The 12,338-nt window shown below is 39.5% G+C and overlaps 9 non-coding genes across 9 annotated transcripts; all 9 read left to right on the forward strand.

Moving 5' to 3' along the window:
• The first annotated feature begins 213 nt into the window (after positions 1 to 213).
• TRNAV-CAC (transfer RNA valine (anticodon CAC)) lies at positions 214 to 286 on the forward strand. The gene has a single exon. It is a non-coding gene; the product is annotated as a tRNA-Val (tRNA).
• Positions 287 to 2,422: 2,136 nt separating this feature from the next.
• Positions 2,423 to 2,494, forward strand: TRNAP-UGG (transfer RNA proline (anticodon UGG)). Its single transcript has one exon. It is a non-coding gene; the product is annotated as a tRNA-Pro (tRNA).
• Positions 2,495 to 2,794: 300 nt separating this feature from the next.
• TRNAV-CAC (transfer RNA valine (anticodon CAC)) lies at positions 2,795 to 2,867 on the forward strand. Its single transcript has one exon. It is a non-coding gene; the product is annotated as a tRNA-Val (tRNA).
• Positions 2,868 to 5,058: 2,191 nt separating this feature from the next.
• TRNAP-UGG (transfer RNA proline (anticodon UGG)) lies at positions 5,059 to 5,130 on the forward strand. The gene has a single exon. It is a non-coding gene; the product is annotated as a tRNA-Pro (tRNA).
• Positions 5,131 to 5,430: 300 nt separating this feature from the next.
• TRNAV-CAC (transfer RNA valine (anticodon CAC)) lies at positions 5,431 to 5,503 on the forward strand. Its single transcript has one exon. It is a non-coding gene; the product is annotated as a tRNA-Val (tRNA).
• A 2,216-nt stretch (positions 5,504 to 7,719) lies between these two features.
• Positions 7,720 to 7,791, forward strand: TRNAP-UGG (transfer RNA proline (anticodon UGG)). Its single transcript has one exon. It is a non-coding gene; the product is annotated as a tRNA-Pro (tRNA).
• Positions 7,792 to 8,091: 300 nt separating this feature from the next.
• On the forward strand, positions 8,092 to 8,164 carry TRNAV-CAC (transfer RNA valine (anticodon CAC)). The gene has a single exon. It is a non-coding gene; the product is annotated as a tRNA-Val (tRNA).
• Positions 8,165 to 10,288: 2,124 nt separating this feature from the next.
• TRNAP-UGG (transfer RNA proline (anticodon UGG)) lies at positions 10,289 to 10,360 on the forward strand. The gene has a single exon. It is a non-coding gene; the product is annotated as a tRNA-Pro (tRNA).
• Positions 10,361 to 10,660: 300 nt separating this feature from the next.
• TRNAV-CAC (transfer RNA valine (anticodon CAC)) lies at positions 10,661 to 10,733 on the forward strand. Its single transcript has one exon. It is a non-coding gene; the product is annotated as a tRNA-Val (tRNA).
• The last annotated feature ends 1,605 nt before the right edge of the window (positions 10,734 to 12,338 follow it).

Raw genomic sequence — 12,338 nt, forward strand, 5'->3', positions numbered from 1 at the left:
GCTAGAGTCTCATGCTTTTAACCTTGCCCTGCCTGAGCAAATAGGAAACATTTCTCTTTAAGCATTTTGCAAAAATGCTGAACTTGCATGGCATATACAAGCGTTCAGCTAGGGCTGTCTGGGAAGGTTGCATGAAAGAAGTCTAAAACCAGAGGCCCTTGGAATAGCCTGTTTTGAGAAGTTTCATCACAGAAGAATCAACTGTAGACATCTGTTTCTGTAGTGTAGTGGTTATCACGTTCGCCTCACACGCGAAAGGTCCCCGGTTCGAAACCGGGCAGAAACAGTTGTTATATTGTCTTGGCTGCAATGTTGAGAGGTGCCGTTGTGCCATGAAATTGTCCAGGCCCTGAAGATGGTTTCATGCAGACTCGTTCCAAGAAAGTGAATTCTCTTAAAAACACTAAAGTAATTGGCATGTGGATGTATCTGTTGATTCACAGACCTCGCTTTGAAAAGAGCCCTGCATTCTGTTCATTGCTCACCTAGAACACGCATTAACTTTGGGAATTGTTGGCACCAACAGGCATCTTAGTTTAGTGGAGTGTTTCTGGTGTTTAAGTGCAGAAGCCCTGGGCTCAATTCCTCGGTGACCCTTCTCAAGGTGATGATACAAATGCATCGTCACCTTTAAGTTTAATGTCAGAATTGTTTATTTCTATTTGGTGGTGTATGAATGCTTGCAATAGTATGTTGATTTTTTCTAGCCTTGAATGAATAAAAGCAAATCACTCCTCTTTATGTATTTTTCTAATACATTGATATTTGCATCTCCTTTCCTAGCCTGCATTTTTCATTATCTTACAGGCTGTATATAATAAGTATCAATTCAGGGGCCCTTCTTCTACTCAATTCACAACTGTTCTATCCCGGCATTGATAAGCAATCTACATCTGCTTCTGTTGTGTATTGGTTATCATGTTTACCTGACGTGTGAAAGCCCCATGTTTGACAGTGCGCGTTAACAAAGAGACCAATGATTTTTATTAAAAGTTGTCATGTGTTTTTGTTACCTTGCACCGGCCAAAAAGTGCCGGAAATGACTTCATTTGCAGTCACTTGAAAAGTAGGGATTCTCAAATAAATGGTAAGAGGTTGGAACAAATCTAAAGGAATGCATGGCATATCTATATGTATGTGTACGCAGGTATCCATATATAAAGATAGATAGATAGATAGATAGATAGATAGATAGATAGATAGATAGATAGATAGATAGATAGATAGATAGATAGATAGATAGATAGATAGATAGATAGATAGATAGATAGATAGATAGATAGATAGATAGATAGATAGATAGATAGATAGATAGATATTGGGAGAGAGAGAGTGTTACTATAAACTGAGACTTTATTTTCCATCAAGCTGTCTTTCCTTTCCTTCAGGAGCAGAATGTTCTGATCATCAGCGCTCCAGAATCTAGTGCTTGGTTGGCAAGCATCACACATTGTGATGTGTTAGCTAAGAGTTCCATGTCGTTCAGACTCATATATTCCTCTGTAGTTGTACCTTGGTGATTCAACAAAATGTGGCATCATAAGCAGCATTCTACTGCCATAGACTGGGCAGAAAAAACATTTAGAATTTCACTGAAAAAGAAAAAAAGCATACTTAGGCAGAGCTTTCTGGACAGTAAGGACATTAGAGTAAGTGATGAATAAGCACTGCTTTTGTTAATTTACATAGGCAGAACAGAGACTGCTGGGAAAAGCCTGAAATTAAAGGCACAGAAAATGCCTGCTTCTGGATAGAACACTAAGAAGGGTTGAAAGTTTTTTCTCTGACCCTGGCCACTCTTACAAGCAATCCTATGATAGTCAGAAGGACCCACCCTAAAAAGGAAGGGACAGCCATTTGGACCCTTTCCACCTTTTCTATATCTCGCCTGATCGAGCCTGATTGAGCGGATTAGCACATGTACTTCTCATTTTGGGAAGGTATTGCTTAGCTTGCTACCAGCAGCTCAGTTATGTTATGATGTTAGAGGCTTGCATGGAATGCTTTAGTCCTGCATTAGGCCGTTTTTATTGCTACTTGCATTCAAGGGAAAGATAATTAGCCAGAATCTGTGGCCCAGTTATTCACCTTGGCATTCCGATTTGCACAAAGGGAATAAGCATTTGAGAGAAAATGCAACATGTGTTTCTTATGTTGCTATGAACAGCTTTTTATTCTTTCTCTTTAGGGTCTAGCCAATGCAGAAATAGATAAATAAGTGCTGACTTTCTGTAAGACGTGTCCAATGCTGGGGCAAAATAAAAGGGGACACTTATAAATGATAGTGATATCATTTGAGAAAGGGTAAGTTGACACTGAATTTCATGTATATTCACAGACCAAGCATGAAAAAGTCCCCAGCATGATCTTCATTGCGTGCTTAGAGCTGGTATTAGCTTTTCAGAGGTGCGGGCCTTTCGAAGGCTCGTTGGTCTAGGGGTATGATTCTCGCTTTGGGTGCGAGAGGTCCCGGGTTCAAATCCCGGACGAGCCCTTTCATTGGTACTTTTTTAAAGTAGTATTGCAGTATGCATTTCAAAGCCAATATCAATTTTCTCTTTGCAGTAATGGATGAATATTTGCTAGAGTCTCATGCTTTTAACCTTGCCCTGCCTGAGCAAATAGGAAACATTTCTCTTTAAGCATTTTGCAAAAATGCTGAACTTGCATGGCATATACAAGCGTTCAGCTAGGGCTGTCTGGGAAGGTTGCATGAAAGAAATCTAAAACCAGAGGCCCTTGGAATAGCCTGTTTTGAGAAGTTTCATCACAGAAGAATCAACTGTAGACATCTGTTTCTGTAGTGTAGTGGTTATCACGTTCGCCTCACACGCGAAAGGTCCCCGGTTCGAAACCGGGCAGAAACAGTTGTTATATTGTCTTGGCTGCAATGTTGAGAGGTGCCGTTTTGCCATGAAATTGTCCAGGCCCTGAAGATGGTTTCATGCAGACTCGTTCCAAGAAAGTGAATTCTCTTAAAAACACTAAAGTAATTGGCATGTGGATGTATCTGTTGATTCACAGACCTCGCTTTGAAAAGAGCCCTGCATTCTGTTCATTGCTCACCTAGAACACGCATTAACTTTGGGAATTGTTGGCACCAACAGGCATCTTAGTTTAGTGGAGTGTTTCTGGTGTTTAAGTGCAGAAGCCCTGGGCTCAATTCCTCGGTGACCCTTCTCAAGGTGATGATACAAATGCATCGTCACCTTTACGTTTAATGTCAGAATTGTTTATTTCTATTTGGTGGTGTATGAATGCTTGCAATAGTATGTTGATTTTTTCTAGCCTTGAATGAATAAAAGCAAATCACTCCTCTTTATGTATTTTTCTAATACATTGATATTTGCATCTCCTTTCCTAGCCTGCATTTTTCATTATCTTACAGGCTGTATATAATAAGTATCAATTCAGGGGCCCTTCTTCTACTCAATTCACAACTGTTCTATCCCGGCATTGATAAGCAATCTACATCTGCTTCTGTTGTGTATTGGTTATCATGTTTACCTGACGTGTGAAAGCCCCATGTTTGACAGTGCGCGTTAACAAAGAGACCAATGATTTTTATTAAAAGTTGTCATGTGTTTTTGTTACCTTGCACCGGCCAAAAAGTGCCGGAAATGACTTCATTTGCAGTCACTTGAAAAGTAGGGATTCTCAAATAAATGGTAAGAGGTTGGAACAAATCTAAAGGAATGCATAGCATATCTATATGTATGTGTACGCAGGTATCCATATATAAAGATAGATAGATAGATAGATAGATAGATAGATAGATAGATAGATAGATAGATAGATAGATAGATAGATAGATAGATAGATAGATAGATAGATAGATAGATAGATAGATAGATAGATAGATAGATAGATAGATAGATAGATAGATAGATAGATAGATAGATAGATAGATAGATAGATAGATAGATAGATAGATAGATAGATATTGGGAGAGAGAGAGCGTTACTATAAACTGAGACTTTATTTTCCATCAAGCTGTCTTTCCTTTCCTTCAGGAGCAGAATGTTCTGATCATCAGCGCTCCAGAATCTAGTGCTTGGTTGGCAAGCATCACACATTGTGATGTGTTAGCTAAGAGTTCCATGTCGTTCAGACTCATATATTCCTCTGTAGTTGTACCTTGGTGATTCAACAAAATGTGGCATCATAAGCAGCATTCTACTGCCATAGACTGGGCAGAAAAAACATTTAGAATTTCACTGAAAAAGAAAAAAAGCATACTTAGGCAGAGCTTTCTGGACAGTAAGGACATTAGAGTAAGTGATGAATAAGCACTGCTTTTGTTAATTTACATAGGCAGAACAGAGACTGCTGGGAAAAGCCTGAAATTAAAGGCACAGAAAATGCCTGCTTCTGGATAGAACACTAAGAAGGGTTGAAAGTTTTTTCTCTGACCCTGGCCACTCTTACAAGCAATCCTATGATAGTCAGAAGGACCCACCCTAAAAAGGAAGGGACAGCCATTTGGACCCTTTCCACCTTTTCTATATCTCGCCTGATCGAGCCTGATCGAGCGCTGATTGAGCGGATTAGCACATGTACTTCTCATTTTGGGAAGGTATTGCTTAGCTTGCTACCAGCAGCTCAGTTATGTTATGATGTTAGAGGCTTGCATGGAATGCTTTAGTCCTTCATTAGGCCGTTTTTATTGCTACTTGCATTCAAGGGAAAGATAATTAGCCAGAATCTGTGGCCCAGTTATTCACCTTGGCATTCCGATTTGCACAAAGGGAATAAGCATTTGAGAGAAAATGCAACATGTGTTTCTTATGTTGCTATGAACAGCTTTTTATTCTTTCTCTTTAGGGTCTAGCCAATGTAGAAATAGATAAATAAGTGCTGACTTTCTGTAAGACGTGTCCAATGCTGGGACAAAATAAAAGGGGACACTTATAAATGATAGTGATATCATTTGAGAAAGGGTAAGTTGACACTGAATTTCATGTATATTCACAGACCAAGCATGAAAAAGTCCCCAGCATGATCTTCATTGCGTGCTTAGAGCTGGTATTAGCTTTTCAGAGGTGCGGGCCTTTCGAAGGCTCGTTGGTCTAGGGGTATGATTCTCGCTTTGGGTGCGAGAGGTCCCGGGTTCAAATCCCGGACGAGCCCTTTCATTGGTGCTTTTTTAAAGTAGTATTGCAGTATGCATTTCAAAGCCAATATCAATTTTCTCTTTGCAGTAGTGGATGAATATTTGCTAGAGTCTCATGCTTTTAACCTTGCCCTGCCTGAGCAAATAGGAAACATTTCTCTTTAAGCATTTTGCAAAAATGCTGAACTTGCATGGCATATACAAGCGTTCAGCTAGGGCTGTCTGGGAAGGTTGCATGAAAGAAATCTAAAACCAGAGGCCCTTGGAATAGCCTGTTTTGAGAAGTTTCATCACAGAAGAATCAACTGTAGACATCTGTTTCTGTAGTGTAGTGGTTATCACGTTCGCCTCACACGCGAAAGGTCCCCGGTTCGAAACCGGGCAGAAACAGTTGTTATATTGTCTTGGCTGCAATGTTGAGAGGTGCCGTTTTGCCATGAAATTGTCCAGGCCCTGAAGATGGTTTCATGCAGACTCGTTCCAAGAAAGTGAATTCTCTTAAAAACACTAAAGTAATTGGCATGTGGATGTATCTGTTGATTCACAGACCTCGCTTTGAAAAGAGCCCTGCATTCTGTTCATTGCTCACCTAGAACACGCATTAACTTTGGGAATTGTTGGCACCAACAGGCATCTTAGTTTAGTGGAGTGTTTCTGGTGTTTAAGTGCAGAAGCCCTGGGCTCAATTCCTCGGTGACCCTTCTCAAGGTGATGATACAAATGCATCGTCACCTTTACGTTTAATGTCAGAATTGTTTATTTCTATTTGGTGGTGTATGAATGCTTGCAATAGTATGTTGATTTTTTCTAGCCTTGAATGAATAAAAGCAAATCACTCTTCTTTATGTATTTTTCTAATACATTGATATTTGCATCTCCTTTCCTAGCCTGCATTTTTCATTATCTTACAGGCTGTATATAATAAGTATCAATTCAGGGGCCCTTCTTCTACTCAATTCACAACTGTTCTATCCCGGCATTGATAAGCAATCTACATCTGCTTCTGTTGTGTATTGGTTATCATGTTTACCTGACGTGTGAAAGCCCCATGTTTGACAGTGCGCGTTAACAAAGAGACCAATGATTTTTATTAAAAGTTGTCATGTGTTTTTGTTACCTTGCACCGGCCAAAAAGTGCCGGAAATGACTTCATTTGCAGTCACTTGAAAAGTAGGGATTCTCAAATAAATGGTAAGAGGTTGGAACAAATCTAAAGGAATGCATGGCATATCTATATGTATGTGTACGCAGGTATCCATATATAAAGATAGATAGATAGATAGATAGATAGATAGATAGATAGATAGATAGATAGATAGATAGATAGATAGATAGATAGATAGATAGATAGATAGATAGATAGATAGATAGATAGATAGATAGATAGATAGATAGATAGATAGATAGATAGATAGATAGATAGATAGATAGATAGATAGATAGATAGATAGATAGATAGATAGATAGATAGATAGATAGATAGATAGATATTGGGAGAGAGAGAGCGTTACTATAAACTGAGACTTTATTTTCCATCAAGCTGTCTTTCCTTTCCTTCAGGAGCAGAATGTTCTGATCATCAGCGCTCCAGAATCTAGTGCTTGGTTGGCAAGCATCACACATTGTGATGTGTTAGCTAAGAGTTCCATGTCGTTCAGACTCATATATTCCTCTGTAGTCGTACCTTGGTGATTCAACAAAATGTGGCATCATAAGCAGCATTCTACTGCCATAGACTGGGCAGAAAAAACATTTAGAATTTCACTGAAAAAGAAAAAAAGCATACTTAGGCAGAGCTTTCTGGACAGTAAGGACATTAGAGTAAGTGATGAATAAGCACTGCTTTTGTTAATTTACATAGGCAGAACAGAGACTGCTGGGAAAAGCCTGAAATTAAAGGCACAGAAAATGCCTGCTTCTGGATAGAACACTAAGAAGGGTTGAAAGTTTTTTCTCTGACCCTGGCCACTCTTACAAGCAATCCTATGATAGTCAGAAGGACCCACCCTGAAAAGGAAGGGACAGCCATTTGGACCCTTTCCACCTTTTCTATATCTCGCCTGATCGCAACCTGATCGAGCGCTGATTGAGCGGATTAGCACATGTACTTCTCATTTTGGGAAGGTATTGCTTAGCTTGCTACCAGCAGCTCAGTTATGTTATGATGTTAGAGGCTTGCAAGGAATGCTTTAGTCCTGCATTAGGCCGTTTTTATTGCTACTTGCATTCAAGGGAAAGATAATTAGCCAGAATCTGTGGCCCAGTTATTCACCTTGGCATTCCGATTTGCACAAAGGGAATAAGCATTTGAGAGAAAATGCAACATGTGTTTCTTATGTTGCTATGAACAGCTTTTTATTCTTTCTCTTTAGGGTCTAGCCAATGCAGAAATAGATAAATAAGTGCTGACTTTCTGTAAGACGTGTCCAATGCTGGGACAAAATAAAAGGGGACACTTATAAATGATAGTGATATCATTTGAGAAAGGGTAAGTTGACACTGAATTTCATGTATATTCACAGACCAAGCATGAAAAAGTCCCCAGCATGATCTTCATTGCGTGCTTAGAGCTGGTATTAGCTTTTCAGAGGTGCGGGCCTTTCGAAGGCTCGTTGGTCTAGGGGTATGATTCTCGCTTTGGGTGCGAGAGGTCCCGGGTTCAAATCCCGGACGAGCCCTTTCATTGGTGCTTTTTTAAAGTAGTATTGCAGTATGCATTTCAAAGCCAATATCAATTTTCTCTTTGCAGTAGTGGATGAATATTTGCTAGAGTCTCATGCTTTTAACCTTGCCCTGCCTGAGCAAATAGGAAACATTTCTCTTTAAGCATTTTGCAAAAATGCTGAACTTGCATGGCATATACAAGCGTTCAGCTAGGGCTGTCTGGGAAGGTTGCATGAAAGAAATCTAAAACCAGAGGCCCTTGGAATAGCCTGTTTTGAGAAGTTTCATCACAGAAGAATCAACTGTAGACATCTGTTTCTGTAGTGTAGTGGTTATCACGTTCGCCTCACACGCGAAAGGTCCCCGGTTCGAAACCGGGCAGAAACAGTTGTTATATTGTCTTGGCTGCAATGTTGAGAGGTGCCGTTTTGCCATGAAATTGTCCAGGCCCTGAAGATGGTTTCATGCAGACTCGTTCCAAGAAAGTGAATTCTCCTAAAAACACTAAAGTAATTGGCATGTGGATGTATCTGTTGATTCACAGACCTCGCTTTGAAAAGAGCCCTGCATTCTGTTCATTGCTCACCTAGAACACGCATTAACTTTGGGAATTGTTGGCACCAACAGGCATCTTAGTTTAGTGGAGTGTTTCTGGTGTTTAAGTGCAGAAGCCCTGGGCTCAATTCCTCGGTGACCCTTCTCAAGGTGATGATACAAATGCATCGTCACCTTTACGTTTAATGTCAGAATTGTTTATTTCTATTTGGTGGTGTATGAATGCTTGCAATAGTATGTTGATTTTTTCTAGCCTTGAATGAATAAAAGCAAATCACTCCTCTTTATGTATTTTTCTAATACATTGATATTTGCATCTCCTTTCCTAGCCTGCATTTTTCATTATCTTACAGGCTGTATATAATAAGTATCAATTCAGGGGCCCTTCTTCTACTCAATTCACAACTGTTCTATCCCGGCATTGATAAGCAATCTACATCTGCTTCTGTTGTGTATTGGTTATCATGTTTACCTGACGTGTGAAAGCCCCATGTTTGACAGTGCGCGTTAACAAAGAGACCAATGATTTTTATTAAAAGTTGTCATGTGTTTTTGTTACCTTGCACCGGCCAAAAAGTGCCGGAAATGACTTCATTTGCAGTCACTTGAAAAGTAGGGATTCTCAAATAAATGGTAAGAGGTTGGAACAAATCTAAAGGAATGCATGGCATATCTATATGTATGTGTACGCAGGTATCCATATATAAAGATAGATAGATAGATAGATAGATAGATAGATAGATAGATAGATAGATAGATAGATAGATAGATAGATAGATAGATAGATAGATAGATAGATAGATAGATAGATAGATAGATAGATAGATAGATAGATAGATAGATAGATAGATATTGGGAGAGAGAGAGTGTTACTATAAACTGAGACTTTATTTTCCATCAAGCTGTCTTTCCTTTCCTTCAGGAGCAGAATGTTCTGATCATCAGCGCTCCAGAATCTAGTGCTTGGTTGGCAAGCATCACACATTGTGATGTGTTAGCTAAGAGTTCCATGTCGTTCAGACTCATATATTCCTCTGTAGTTGTACCTTGGTGATTCAACAAAATGTGGCATCATAAGCAGCATTCTACTGCCATAGACTGGGCAGAAAAAACATTTAGAATTTCACTGAAAAAGAAAAAAAGCATACTTAGGCAGAGCTTTCTGGACAGTAAGGACATTAGAGTAAGTGATGAATAAGCACTGCTTTTGTTAATTTACATAGGCAGAACAGAGACTGCTGGGAAAAGCCTGAAATTAAAGGCACAGAAAATGCCTGCTTCTGGATAGAACACTAAGAAGGGTTGAAAGTTTTTTCTCTGACCCTGGCCACTCTTACAAGCAATCCTATGATAGTCAGAAGGACCCACCCTAAAAAGGAAGGGACAGCCATTTGGACCCTTTCCACCTTTTCTATATCTCGCCTGATCGAGCCTGATTGAGCGGATTAGCACATGTACTTCTCATTTTGGGAAGGTATTGCTTAGCTTGCTACCAGCAGCTCAGTTATGTTATGATGTTAGAGGCTTGCATGGAATGCTTTAGTCCTGCATTAGGCCGTTTTTATTGCTACTTGCATTCAAGGGAAAGATAATTAGCCAGAATCTGTGGCCCAGTTATTCACCTTGGCATTCCGATTTGCACAAAGGGAATAAGCATTTGAGAGAAAATGCAACATGTGTTTCTTATGTTGCTATGAACAGCTTTTTATTCTTTCTCTTTAGGGTCTAGCCAATGCAGAAATAGATAAATAAGTGCTGACTTTCTGTAAGACGTGTCCAATGCTGGGGCAAAATAAAAGGGGACACTTATAAATGATAGTGATATCATTTGAGAAAGGGTAAGTTGACACTGAATTTCATGTATATTCACAGACCAAGCATGAAAAAGTCCCCAGCATGATCTTCATTGCGTGCTTAGAGCTGGTATTAGCTTTTCAGAGGTGCGGGCCTTTCGAAGGCTCGTTGGTCTAGGGGTATGATTCTCGCTTTGGGTGCGAGAGGTCCCGGGTTCAAATCCCGGACGAGCCCTTTCATTGGTACTTTTTTAAAGTAGTATTGCAGTATGCATTTCAAAGCCAATATCAATTTTCTCTTTGCAGTAATGGATGAATATTTGCTAGAGTCTCATGCTTTTAACCTTGCCCTGCCTGAGCAAATAGGAAACATTTCTCTTTAAGCATTTTGCAAAAATGCTGAACTTGCATGGCATATACAAGCGTTCAGCTAGGGCTGTCTGGGAAGGTTGCATGAAAGAAATCTAAAACCAGAGGCCCTTGGAATAGCCTGTTTTGAGAAGTTTCATCACAGAAGAATCAACTGTAGACATCTGTTTCTGTAGTGTAGTGGTTATCACGTTCGCCTCACACGCGAAAGGTCCCCGGTTCGAAACCGGGCAGAAACAGTTGTTATATTGTCTTGGCTGCAATGTTGAGAGGTGCCGTTTTGCCATGAAATTGTCCAGGCCCTGAAGATGGTTTCATGCAGACTCGTTCCAAGAAAGTGAATTCTCTTAAAAACACTAAAGTAATTGGCATGTGGATGTATCTGTTGATTCACAGACCTCGCTTTGAAAAGAGCCCTGCATTCTGTTCATTGCTCACCTAGAACACGCATTAACTTTGGGAATTGTTGGCACCAACAGGCATCTTAGTTTAGTGGAGTGTTTCTGGTGTTTAAGTGCAGAAGCCCTGGGCTCAATTCCTCGGTGACCCTTCTCAAGGTGATGATACAAATGCATCGTCACCTTTACGTTTAATGTCAGAATTGTTTATTTCTATTTGGTGGTGTATGAATGCTTGCAATAGTATGTTGATTTTTTCTAGCCTTGAATGAATAAAAGCAAATCACTCCTCTTTATGTATTTTTCTAATACATTGATATTTGCATCTCCTTTCCTAGCCTGCATTTTTCATTATCTTACAGGCTGTATATAATAAGTATCAATTCAGGGGCCCTTCTTCTACTCAATTCACAACTGTTCTATCCCGGCATTGATAAGCAATCTACATCTGCTTCTGTTGTGTATTGGTTATCATGTTTACCTGACGTGTGAAAGCCCCATGTTTGACAGTGCGCGTTAACAAAGAGACCAATGATTTTTATTAAAAGTTGTCATGTGTTTTTGTTACCTTGCACCGGCCAAAAAGTGCCGGAAATGACTTCATTTGCAGTCACTTGAAAAGTAGGGATTCTCAAATAAATGGTAAGAGGTTGGAACAAATCTAAAGGAATGCATAGCATATCTATATGTATGTGTACGCAGGTATCCATATATAAAGATAGATAGATAGATAGATAGATAGATAGATAGATAGATAGATAGATAGATAGATAGATAGATAGATAGATAGATAGATAGATAGATAGATAGATAGATAGATAGATAGATAGATAGATAGATAGATAGATAGATAGATAGATAGATAGATAGATAGATAGATAGATAGATAGATAGATATTGGGAGAGAGAGAGCGTTACTATAAACTGAGACTTTATTTTCCATCAAGCTGTCTTTCCTTTCCTTCAGGAGCAGAATGTTCTGATCATCAGCGCTCCAGAATCTAGTGCTTGGTTGGCAAGCATCACACATTGTGATGTGTTAGCTAAGAGTTCCATGTCGTTCAGACTCATATATTCCTCTGTAGTTGTACCTTGGTGATTCAACAAAATGTGGCATCATAAGCAGCATTCTACTGCCATAGACTGGGCAGAAAAAACATTTAGAATTTCACTGAAAAAGAAAAAAAGCATACTTAGGCAGAGCTTTCTGGACAGTAAGGACATTAGAGTAAGTGATGAATAAGCACTGCTTTTGTTAATTTACATAGGCAGAACAGAGACTGCTGGGAAAAGCCTGAAATTAAAGGCACAGAAAATGCCTGCTTCTGGATAGAACACTAAGAAGGGTTGAAAGTTTTTTCTCTGACCCTGGCCACTCTTACAAGCAATCCTATGATAGTCAGAAGGACCCACCCTAAAAAGGAAGGGACAGCCATTTGGACCCTT

Source organism: Lissotriton vulgaris, unplaced genomic scaffold, assembly GCF_964263255.1.
Source record: "Lissotriton vulgaris unplaced genomic scaffold, aLisVul1.2 SCAFFOLD_595, whole genome shotgun sequence".
Taxonomy (NCBI): Eukaryota; Metazoa; Chordata; class Amphibia; order Caudata; family Salamandridae; genus Lissotriton; species Lissotriton vulgaris.